We start from the raw sequence: 12,167 nt of genomic DNA, 5'->3' as shown, positions 1-12,167 counted from the left end.
AGGTCTCTGGAATCCACGAATGGATTTTGCGGCTGTTTGCATGGAGTGGGCAATATGTTGCCATTGTGTTGTTATGTTATCGGGACAAGGAGTTCTCGCGTTAAGCAATTGGGCTAGTTGAGTGGAATATGCTGTGGCTATCTGTTGTGTTTGCAGCCTATCGATGTCCAGCTTCCGCGTTGTGTCTGTTCGTGCTTTATTTGCAACGTTTAGACGGGTACGTACCTTTGCTGCAACAAGGTAGTGGTCCGAATCAATGTTTGCGCCTCGGAACGATCGTACATCCAACACGCTGGGTGAATGTCTTCCATCTATTACAACATGATCAATTTGATTACTTGTTCTTTAATGATTAAATCTGGTACTGCTAACTACCATGTTTTTTGCAGCTGCAAAGTCTATCAGCCTCATACCATTGTCAGATGTTTCAATGTGGAGACTGAATTTCCCGACTGTTGGGCCAAAGATATTCTCCTTTCCAATTTTGGCATTAAAATCGCCTAGAATGATTTTAATGTCATGGGCAGGGCAACGGTCATATTTTTCCTCTAAGAGCTCGTAAAATATCTCTTTGGTCTGTTCGTCCTTTTCTTCAGTGGGAGCATGAGCGCAAATAAAGCTGATGTTGAAAAATTTAGCTTTTATTCGAATTGCAGCAAGTCTTTCATTCACTGGGGTGAAGCTGGATACCAGATGTTTTAGTCTCCGACTAACTACGAATCCGCAACCAAACTCATGCTTTACGTCATGGCAGCTATAATACAGTGCGTCACCTTTAGGTGTTGTTGTGACGCCTTTCCCAATCCATCGTATTTCCTGTATGGCAGTAATATCGGCCTTGTACTTTTCAAGTACGTCTGCCAATGCGAAGACTGCACCTTCTCTATAAAGAGTGCGAACGTTCCAGGTGCAGATTCGCAGATCATGGTCCTCAAAACGTTTGCGGGGTTCGTCAACTTTAGAAGGGTTTGTTTTTCTTTTCTTTCGCTTTTTCATAGTAGGATGTTTTTTTCTAGGGGAGGGTTACTAACCCGACGCCCAAACCCAAGTTTTTAACGTTTTTATGGGTGAACGCGCGACACACGTTAGCTCACTACCTTTAACGGGTGTTAAAGGCAGTTCCCCAGGTGACACCACGGGGAGGTCAGTGTCCACTTGAGATGAAAGAGGGACCAAGATAAATCCTGGGCTTTGCCATGTTAAAGCCGGTCAAGACCGTTGCTTGGTATCATTCATCCCCTACGTCACTTGATGACTTGAGGCATGCATTTATTTTATCTGCTGGAATAGTATAACTGAAAGTGTTTGTCTGAAATCTAAACGTGAATTGCTCTTAAATCCTTTAAGAATCGTTCGGAATCGGAATTTTTATGTGCCATCGTACATTCGTTCCAGATGATACTTTCTATTTAATAGTGCATGTGTGCAATTCAATCAAAAGAATGTCCAGTGGCAACTTAATGGTCGACTGCGTCGTCCTTGCACCTTCTTATAATGTATAACTGATGAAGCTATAGCTTTCGATATGTTGCCTTCTAGTCTACAGACTTGCTTTCCAAGACCAAATCTTCGTTATGCATAACATCTGGTATTTCCATTGATTTGTAACATATTTCAGAAATTGGGAGTGATCGGGTCTTACGGCTAAAATATATACCCAGGGTTGGGGAAACGGACACGTTCGTAAGTTTATAAAGCCTTCCCTGTACATCATCTGAAAATGACATGGAATTCGGTTCAGAAATTCGAAAAAATAGATAGCCTATTTTCACAACGGTTGTTCATGGTGGGCCATCGCTGTACATTCTCTGAAATTTTAAAGAAAATCGGCTCAGTAGTTTCAGAGATATAACATATTTTAAAAAGTGGGAATGGTCGAGTCTTTAGGTCCTAAATAAGTACATAGGGTCGGAGATTCAACCACCGTTGTCTCGCAAATTTATTTTCTATGCCATACTTAAGTTATGCAAAGACAGAGTTTTAATAAAATAGGGCAAAGGGGAGGTACCCCGCTCCCTCAGAAATTCAACAAAATATATAGCCTATTTTCACCAAGGGTCATCCCTATCCTTTCTTAAAAATTGGGCGTGGTTTGGTCCCAAATGCGTACATAGGGTCGGAGACACAACCACCATTGTCCCCAAATTATTTTTCTCTCCGATACGTTCTTCAGTTTTGTTAAAATGTCGTTTTCAAAGAAATAGGGCATGGGGGAGGTCCCCCCCCTGGGTTCAACAAAATATATAATCTATTTTCACCACTGGTTCTCCCTGTAGATTCTCTGACATTTTCAAGAAAATCAGTTAAGCAGTGTTTGATATATATGTTATTTAAAAAAGTGGGCGTGGTCGGGTCTTTCGGCCCCAAATCAGTACCTAGGGTCGGAGACACAACAACCATTGTCTCGCAAATTAATTTTCTCTCCGATACGTTCGTCAATTTTGTAAAATTCCGAAATTCCACAAAATATGTACCCTAATTTCATCACGTGGGAGGACCCGTGGATTCTCTGAAATTTTCAAGAAAATCGGTTAGGCAGTTTTTGATATATAAGCTATTTAAAAAAGTGGGCGTTGTCGGGTCTTTAAGTCACAAATTAGTACCTAGGATCAGAGACAAAACAACCGTTGTCTCGCAAATAAATTTTGCGTTTTTGAGTCTATACGGAACATACAAACACACAAACATACACACATTGTCTTTTACATATAAGAAGATGTCAAAAAATGACACAAGGCAAGAAACCCACGAGGCGAGGCTTCTTATTTACCGAGGACGTTATACATGCTGTCGGACGCTATTGCCAATATCATGGGGTATTTAGTGGTCCGAATGATGACATCATCGACAAATATGTTTAGAGGGAGCCTCATTTCAGCCGGACAGGTTGGTGAACAGTGTGGACTGCAAAGAATCAGCTACCTATATAGACAACTGACCTATAACATATGCCATAACCATAGGACCCGACGCCAATGTCGTACAATCACCTGCAAGCATTATGATGTCTATGTCATTCGGAGGGTGTGGAATTTCAGAAAGGTAATAGTTAAACAGTTCAATATACCACTCCGATTTGGGGAACCCTCTGTTTCACTGTAGGGGTCTTAGACTGGGTCTTAGACTTGATTATCCAAAGTTTCAAACACAGCTGTCCTCGAACAGCTTTGTATGGAAGACCTTCGATAGATCTAGAGCCACCATAACTGTTCAGACTCACGGGCGTTCTGTTTCAGTTCTCGACAAATATGTGCAGATATAGCGTGTTATGCTATTGTGGTGTTGTTCATTATCCGAAATCCATGATGATTTTGGGCAAGTGGGAAACTGCTTCGCATAATGGGGAGGAGTGATTCCTACTCTGCTGGCATACTTACCTGGCTTCAGTAGCGGGACCACCTTGCCATGTTCACAATTTTTAGTGAAGACGTTTTGCGATCACTGGGAACCTCAAATGTCATATAACAGGTAGTTCTCTAAAAAAGTAGGTAAAATTCTCAAAATACCTAAAATCGGGAGTTACGGTTATCTGGGTGCTATACCAAAACATAGACCTATATTGACAAGTTTTAGCGAAGAAGGAACCTAGGAACCTCAAATGGAAAATCACAGCTAATTTGGTTTAAAATTACTTAAAATTAAAATTTAAAATTCTCGGGTGCAAAAATATAAAGTTCTATCGCAGTTATTGTGGACGCTAGAATTATTACAACAGATGGACAGAATTTTAACCTGATCAAAAATATATACATATATGGGATTTTCTGAATGGAATATTTCTTTGCATATAGTTTTTACAGAATTCGACTTTTTCAAGGCGTGATATCTGCGGAAACGTTATTAAAAAAAAATCTGAAAATATACTGAAATGTTTTACTGATGAGCAGCATGAATCACCACAGCAAAAAATAAAGGAAATCAAAAACCAATTTTTGAAAAAGTGTCCGATTTCACTCAGAAATCCCCATATACATACATATATATTTTATAGGGTGGCAAATGATTATTTCAATACGTTACAAACGTGGAGAGGGTATAAAATAAATATTTTACCTTTTGAGTTCCAATTGTCGAATGTGCGATCGTATGTCACAGCTACACATCAACAGAGATCAGAATTCTAACTTTATCTGTCTCCAAATACAGTGGTTTTATATCATCGCTAAACACCGAAAGTGTTTTATCCGAATTTCTTGCTTCTAAATTTATATTTGCACTCAATATAACTACACAACATTTACTACCTTTCATTACTTTTCTTACCGTTTTAGTTCAAATTCCCAACAGAGTTAAAAGTAGCTGTATCTTATACCTACATACCAAGCGTAACACACATTTCCAATTTTCGCCAGCTTGGATTTTCAAAAACCAAGCATTATATCATCCATTCAACAGTAATCCACAATACTTACTTAGCTGGCCCATTACAGAACATTTGTTACATAGACCGAACTAAGAAAAGATCTCCAATTCTCTCTGTTTAGTGCTTCGCTTTCTGTTAAGCCGCGCCTTGTCATCTCTTCATCCACTTGTTTGCCGCCATGTGGCTCGAATTTATACGCCCTTTTAGCGGGTTCATCATCGCTCATTCTTATTTATATGGCCTAGCCAACGCAATCGCTGCATCTCGATACGTTTAACTATATTGATGTCGTTGTATAGCAGATACAGCTCGTGGTTCATACGACGTCGATATTCACCGTCAACGCAGATTGGTCCATAGATTTTTCGAAGCATTTTTCTCTTAAACACGCCAACACTGCCTTATCTGATTGCACAACTACCCAGGCTTCAGAACCATACATCAGCACGGGTAGTATCAGTGTTTTGTAAAGCGTTATTTTTGTTTGACGAGTTGTGGCTTTCTTTCTGAAACGCTTACTTAAGCCAAAGTAGCATCTGTTGGCCAATACAATTCTTCTTTTTACACCCTCAGCATTTATGCTAACGAGGGTATATACACTTTCATACGGGCAAAATGTGTCTCATCGAAATAATGGTTTTAGACCCCAAGTATGTTTGGACGAAATGTGCTTCAGACAATTTGGAGTCGATTAAGCAATGTCTGTCCGTCTGTCTGCCTGTCTGGCTGGCTGGACCGCACGATAACTCTCGAACCGGTCAACCGATTCGATCCAAAAATTGGCTTTCGTAATATTTTGTCCAAACTTAGTTTAAGTTCGAAGATGGGCTATATCGGTCCTCTCCTTCCGGTACCTCCCACACAAAAGTTCGAAAATGTTCGGAAAATTTGTGCGCACGATAACTCTTGAAGGGAGTAACCAATTTGGTCCATACTTTGCACATCCTGAAATGTGTACCAGACTTAGATAAGGTTTCAATATAAACTCAATCGGTTCACACCTTCGGGTACCTCCCACACAAAATTACGGAAAAGTTCAGTTTAGGGCCATCTCTCGAATCGCTTTGATTTTTGTTTTAGCAACTTGTATTCAACTGATATCGAATCACTTTGATTTTTGTTGAAGCAACTTGCATTCGCTGCCTCAATTACGTTGGTAAAAGTTTTTTTCAGGGGCAAGTCCATACTTCTTGACCAAACAGCCCGAAGGTTGTAAAACCCCATAGGCACCATAGGTAGTGGCTGGAGATTCACTTCCATAATGGTAAATGTAGATCCATTCCTTTTAGTATCTCCTCCGCAAAGCTTTTGATCTTTAATCCTAATCAACATTTTTGTCGGTTCAAACGCCCAAAATTTTTAAAACCCCGTAAATACATTTTTTGGGCTGAGGGTATATCTCTGTCAATAAAGCCGACTGATATGTACTTGTTATTTCACAACTGATGTCGTTTGTTGTGTTTACGGCGTTACCGAGGTATACTAAGTATTTTACTACCTCAAAATTATAGGAACCAATTTCAACAGTCGGCACCATCAACTTGAACTTCTCGCCGTTTGCCGCCAGACCCACTTTAGCAGTTCTCCTTCGACCTTCATAAAGGTATCGGTTACTTTTATTACTGATCGTCCCATGATGTCTATGCCATCAGCATAAGCAAGTAACATGTGGCTATTGGTGTAGATTGTGTGTAGCCGAATGAGCTTTGCGGGGATACCAAATTCAGACATGGCTTGGAATACCTTTGAACGTAGCGGGCTGTCGAAGTCCGCTTTTTAATGGACAAAAAAGGTGGTAGTTGTCGATCTGCATCTCTTGGGTCTTCTCCAGGATTTGCCGCAGGGTAAATATCTGGTCAATGGTGGACTTGCCAGATCTAAAGCGGCATTGGTATGGTCCAATTATTTCGTTGACCATGGGCTTTAGTCGTTTGCACAATATCCCTGACACTATCATGTAGGCGATAGGAAGAAGACTAATGCCCCTATAGTTGGAGCATAAATTCTTATCTCCTTTCTTATTGACGGGACACAGGATGCTCAGGTTCCAATCGTAGGGTACGCGTTCTCCCTGCCAGATGGAGCTAACTAGCTGATGCATACACCTTATCAGCGAATAGCCTCCGGGTTTAAACAGCTCGGCTGGTACGCCATCAGCTCCTGCTACCTTATTATTCTTCAGTCGATTTATTGCTGTATTTACCTCATCTTGGCCAGTTGAGTGGAATATGCTGTGGCTATCTGTTGTGATTGCAGCTTACCGATTTTCAACTTCCGTATCGTGTCTGTTCGCACTTTGTTTGCTACGATTAATCTGGTACGTACCTTTACTGCAACAAGGTAGTGGTCCGAGTCTATGTTGCATCTCGGAACGATCGTCCATCCAACATACTTGATGCATGTCATCCATCTGTTCTTTGATCTGGCAACAGCCAGGTGCCCTTGTGAATATCGAGATGCTTAAATCTGGTACTGCTAACTACCATGTTTCTTGCAGCTGCAAAGTCTATCAGCCTCATACCATTATCAGATGTTTCACTGTGGAGGCGGAATTTCCCGACTGTTGGGCCAAAGATATCCTCCATTCCAATTTTAGAATTAAAATTGCCTAGTACAATTTAAATGTCATGGGCAGGGCTACGGTCATAAGTTTCTTCTAAGCGCTCGTAAAATATATCTTTGGTCTGTTCGTCCTTGTCTTCGATGTTAAAGCCGGTCAGGACCGTCCCTTGGTATCTTACATCCCCTACGTCACCCAATCCACAATAGGATGGTACAAATTTAGTAGCACAATAGGATGGTACAAAATTTAGTACCGTTTGGTACTTTTCGTACCTTTCCATCGCCCATTCCAAATTTCCAGCTTACACCATTGCCCGTTCGCTAACTTGAATTGTACTTTTTGGACCCTTTGAACTATCCAAAAACCTAATTTTATCGTACTCCTTCCTACACATCTACAGTAACCCACGTCCAAAATTGCAAGTTTTTAGCTTCAATGAATTCGCCTGATCGTTGAATTCGTAGATCTTTTATACGTTTAGATTTGAAACATAAATAAGCAAAGCAATTAAATGAATTTACTTATTTATTAAAATATGTCTAAATAGTTTGCTGGGCAGCAACATATATTTAATATATTGTATGTTTCAGTTAGTTTAAATTTACCAAACAATTTATGACAATATATTATCAACTTATTATAGGAAATTTTAGCAAAAAAGTTAAAATAAACTCTCACGGACGACGACAACAACGTCAAATTCAAGTGGGGAGACAGAAAATGACGTTAACACTCGGCCTTTTTCGTCTTCTTCTTGATTATGATACGAATGAAGGAGGCGTATTAAGAAGTTATTTATGACTTATGCAACTGCCATTGTACCACACACAAACACAATTTACCACCATCAGTTAATGGACAAACAAATCGTATCAACATTGAATCGCCACCACCGCCACCATAGGCTACTAGCCACCATGATCGCTGGGCATCCTCCTCATGGTAGTTGTTATATTGCCAAACATTGTAGCCATGATAGGAAGTAATTAAAGTGGAAATTGAACAACCAACCAACTAGGTACGTATGTATATGATTGTACGTATGTACATTCAGCCAGGCATTTAGTCAGTCATTCACTCACTCAACTAAGTCCATTCATTCAAGTGAGGTAAAGCCAACCATCCAACCGAAAATATTTAATTTTTATGATTTAAGGAACTACGCTCCTCGATCCCGCACATTTATGCTTTCTATTCAAGATGAAGGTGGTAGTTAGTTATTTTCTTTTTTTCTCTCTCCCTCGTTTCATTTGGTGAGGTGATTGCCAGACACAAAGAGGAAATTAATTAACCGATTAAGTCAGCGTTTTAAAAGTAAACAAATCTTATTTAATGTTTAAAGCCATTAGAAATTATTAACGTTTCTTATGGCATTTTAAATGAACATTTCTTTCATTTATTATTTAGGGGTTTCCTTTAGTTGTTATTTTTTCTTTTTGTTTTTCGTTGATATAGGAAAAGTGAATTTTCTTTGAGTTGGTAAGAGTTGATTGAAGTGATAGCGGTGGAATGTTGTTATTGCAAAGCTGCTGTTATTACGGTGGGAAGTTTTTAATATTAAACTCAAATTGTTCAGGATTTGTGTGTAAGAAATAATTATAAAAGTTAATTATAAAGTTAATTAGAGTAGATTCGTAAGAAAATATGGTTAAATCTTCTAAATATCGGACCTACCACTGAACCCACAATCCAGATATCATTCTGCTTATCGAAATAAGTCTACATTTTTAAATATATATTTAAGACGATATCTTGACGACCAAAATAAAAAAGTTCGCCTTTTTAAAAATCGAGCGAACCGTGTCGCAATGGGCTACAGAGTGAGGCCGAATATGAGAAAAGTATTCATATGCAGAGCCTGAGAATAAAAACCTGCAGAAGAGGAAGTTGGTTACACAAAAGTGTCCATGAAACAATACAGCGGCGAACTTTGTTATGCAGTCGTATAACGAGTGGTTTTACCGAAGGCTGAGGTTAGCTCAGCCGTTTCCAGGGTCGACTTAAGGACCCACGAACCTTAAGTAAGAACAACAGTTAATTCTGCTTCAGTGCTTTATTGATACAATTACGTATATATGAATATTCAATGGTTTTGAGATTAGTCGGGGATGTAGTGTATCTCGGATGGATGCTTGTCGGCCCGATGATGATCGGTTATGGGGATGGGATTAGCGATAGTCGGTTGGCTGTCGGCTCGACAGTCGTCGGATAGGTGGATCGGCTCGGTGATATTTGGTTGTTGGTCGCTCGTCGGCAATCGTCGGATGTGTTGCTCGGCTCTGGGTAATCGGATGCCGTCGGATACGGTCGGCTCGTTGATAGTCGTCGGGTGTGTTTGCTCGGTTCTCGGGTGCGGTCGGCTTGTTGGTAGTTGTCCGTACTTGACTGTTGACGATCGGTTCTGCTACTCTGCAAAGAGAAGAGTCGGAAATGGTTAGGTAACGGAGCGAACAAATCGCAAGGAGCGAACGAATCGACAGGAGCGAACGAATCGGCAGGAGCGAACAAATCGCAAGGAGCGAACGAATCGGAAGGAGCGAACAAATCGCAAGGAGCGAACGAATCGACAGGAGCGAACGAATCGGCAGGAGCGAACAAATCGCAAGGAGCGAACGAATCGGCAGGAGCGAACAAATCGCAAGGAGCGAACGAATCGACAGGAGCGAACAAATCGCAAGGAGCGAACGAATCGGCAGGAGCGAACAAATCGCAAGGAGCGAACGAATCGACAGGAGCGAACAAATCGCAAGGAGCGAACGAATCGACAGGAGCGAACAAATCGCAAGGAGCGAACGAATCGCAAGGAGCGAACGAATCGCAGGCCGACGGCTGTTGCTAGGTTCGGTTCAAGTGACTGCGGACAATGCCACACGTCTTATCTTGTACTTCGTTTAACGCCAGCACTCGACAAATTCAGCGACGAAAACTAAACATCTTATCCATCCGGGTTTACGGAGTGAATGAGAATTATTTGTAAGGCGAGACAACCAGGAAATACACTGAAGTTTAAATAATGTATGAATGGAGTTGTATTTATGCGTGAAGTGGGGATTATGCATGCACTGATGAGGTAGTTTTGTATTGATACTGGATGTAATATCAGAGGGGCGATTTTGCAATGTAGCGGTCACGTTACATCACCCCTTACTTCATAAAAAAAAACATATTACGTATGTTTTTTTCCGTATTCTCGTTTCCCTTTTGTTATCAGGTGTAGGAGCGGTCAAGTCAAATCATTCCTAATCCTTTATTACTCTTAGATGCTTCGGCTTCATTTTCGCGACCGGTTTATCCTGCGGCGAACCAGTCTCGTAACCATCTGTCTTCCTTGGCGATGTATTTGCCATTGGTCTTCCTACCAGTAAGTTCCCGGTTGCGGACGGTGAGGTTCGGTTTGGTTTAGAAATTTTAGAACGGGAGCATATTATCTTGGCTTGCTCTGGTCTAGTCATTGCGCCCTCCTTGGGCTGGTGATCGTCGACGTTGTAGAGCTTGTGTCGAATTTGACTCGGAAACGGTTTTGTGCTTCTGGTCTTCTTGTGCTTGGTAACACCATCAGATTTTAACGGGTTCTCCATTCTTTCGGACTGGGATGGACGGGTTCGGTTTGAGTTCGTTTGAGATTTTAAAGGTTCCCGCTTGGAGTGGGATATAACGGTGTGAATGTATTCCGTGTGCTGCTCGGCAATGGATGTTGACACGGTCTCTCCATCAAGGGTTAGGTTGCAGTTTCTTTTTGCCAGGAAATCCATCCCTAACACAAGGGGCTCGGCCAAAGTTGGGATCACCGTAACAAAAAGATTAGTGGTTTTTCCTCGATACTGTACTCCTAACCGAATATCGGTTTCACACTCCGCAAGCCTTTGATCTGCCATCTGGATAGCTCTTTTTGACGTACCCGGCTGCACACCTCTGGACTGCAACATTTGTCGCAATTTCTGGTCGATGTAGCTAAGCGATGACCCCGTGTCGATGAGCGCATTCACCTTTATCCCTTCCACTGATACTGGGATAAAATATCGACTGTCTCGTGTGGAAGTATTCGACTCTGAATTCATCAGTTCCTTTTTGACACAGCTACACTCCCGAGAAAGTACGTCATCCTTGCCACAACGCGAACAGAATTTAGTTGGAGTTCTCCGACACTGCCACCGAAAATGACCTGGGCGTTTGCAACGCCAGCAGTGCGTATCACAAGCGTAGGGCACCTCGGCCTCTTGAATCATATGAGAGGTATGCGGCTTTTCTAGTCTGGCTTCATCCCTTTTCAGTATTTCAAAGTCATCTGTTAGCTCGATCAACTCGTCCAACGTCGTGAAATCGTGACGTCTCACATAATGCCTATATTCCGGCCGCAGGCCATCGTAAATGCGGTCCAAATGATTTAACTTACGTAATTGCGGGTGTCGTCGGGACGTGGTCAACATGGCCAGGATGTAATCTTTCGCTTTTTCTTTATTGTGCTGTCTACGATTGTAAAAAGAATTCTCTATTTGGCACATGTATCGCTTGGACAAAAAGAAGCGCTCAGCCTCGGCCCGAAACTCCGACCATGATTTGATCTCGTCTCTTTTGACTCGATACCATTTCAACGCGTTCCCCTCCAAAATGATGAGCAATGACGGGAGAAGACGATCGAATGGGATGGAATGACATTCCGCCAACTCTTCGAACCGTTCAAGAAAATCGACGAGGTCGCTGTCACCCGAAAATTTCAGTGACCATCGGTGAATTATATTCATGACATCCAAGTCTGACATACACATCTTCTGCACTGATGCCGGTGTTTCAACGATGGCCGGGCATTGCTTCTGGGGTACCGATGATTTAACCTCCTTCTCTGAATCACCAACCATGTTGCTCATAGACCTGGACAAATTATCGCTGGCGGCTGGTTTAGATTTTCCGCTGTTCGTCTCTTTATCAGGTCCCTGCTCGGGCGCCATTTATAACGAGTGGTTTTACCGAAGGCTGAGGTTAGCTCAGCCGTTTCCAGGGTCGACTTAAGGACCCACGAACCTTAAGTAAGAACAACAGTTAATTCTGCTTCAGTGCTTTATTGATACAATTACGTATATATGAATATTCAATGGTTTTGAGATTAGTCGGGGATGTAGTGTATCTCGGATGGATGCTTGTCGGCCCGATGATGATCGGTTATGGGGATGGGATTAGCGATAGTCGGTTGGCTGTCGGCTCGACAGTCGTCGGATAGGTGGATCGGCTCGGTGATATTTGGTT

The sequence above is a fragment of the Musca autumnalis genome, unplaced genomic scaffold (genome assembly GCF_047663935.1).
Source record: "Musca autumnalis isolate F117 unplaced genomic scaffold, ASM4766393v1 scaffold_1, whole genome shotgun sequence".
Taxonomy (NCBI): domain Eukaryota; kingdom Metazoa; phylum Arthropoda; class Insecta; order Diptera; family Muscidae; genus Musca; species Musca autumnalis.
This window is presented reverse-complemented; position numbering follows the sequence as displayed.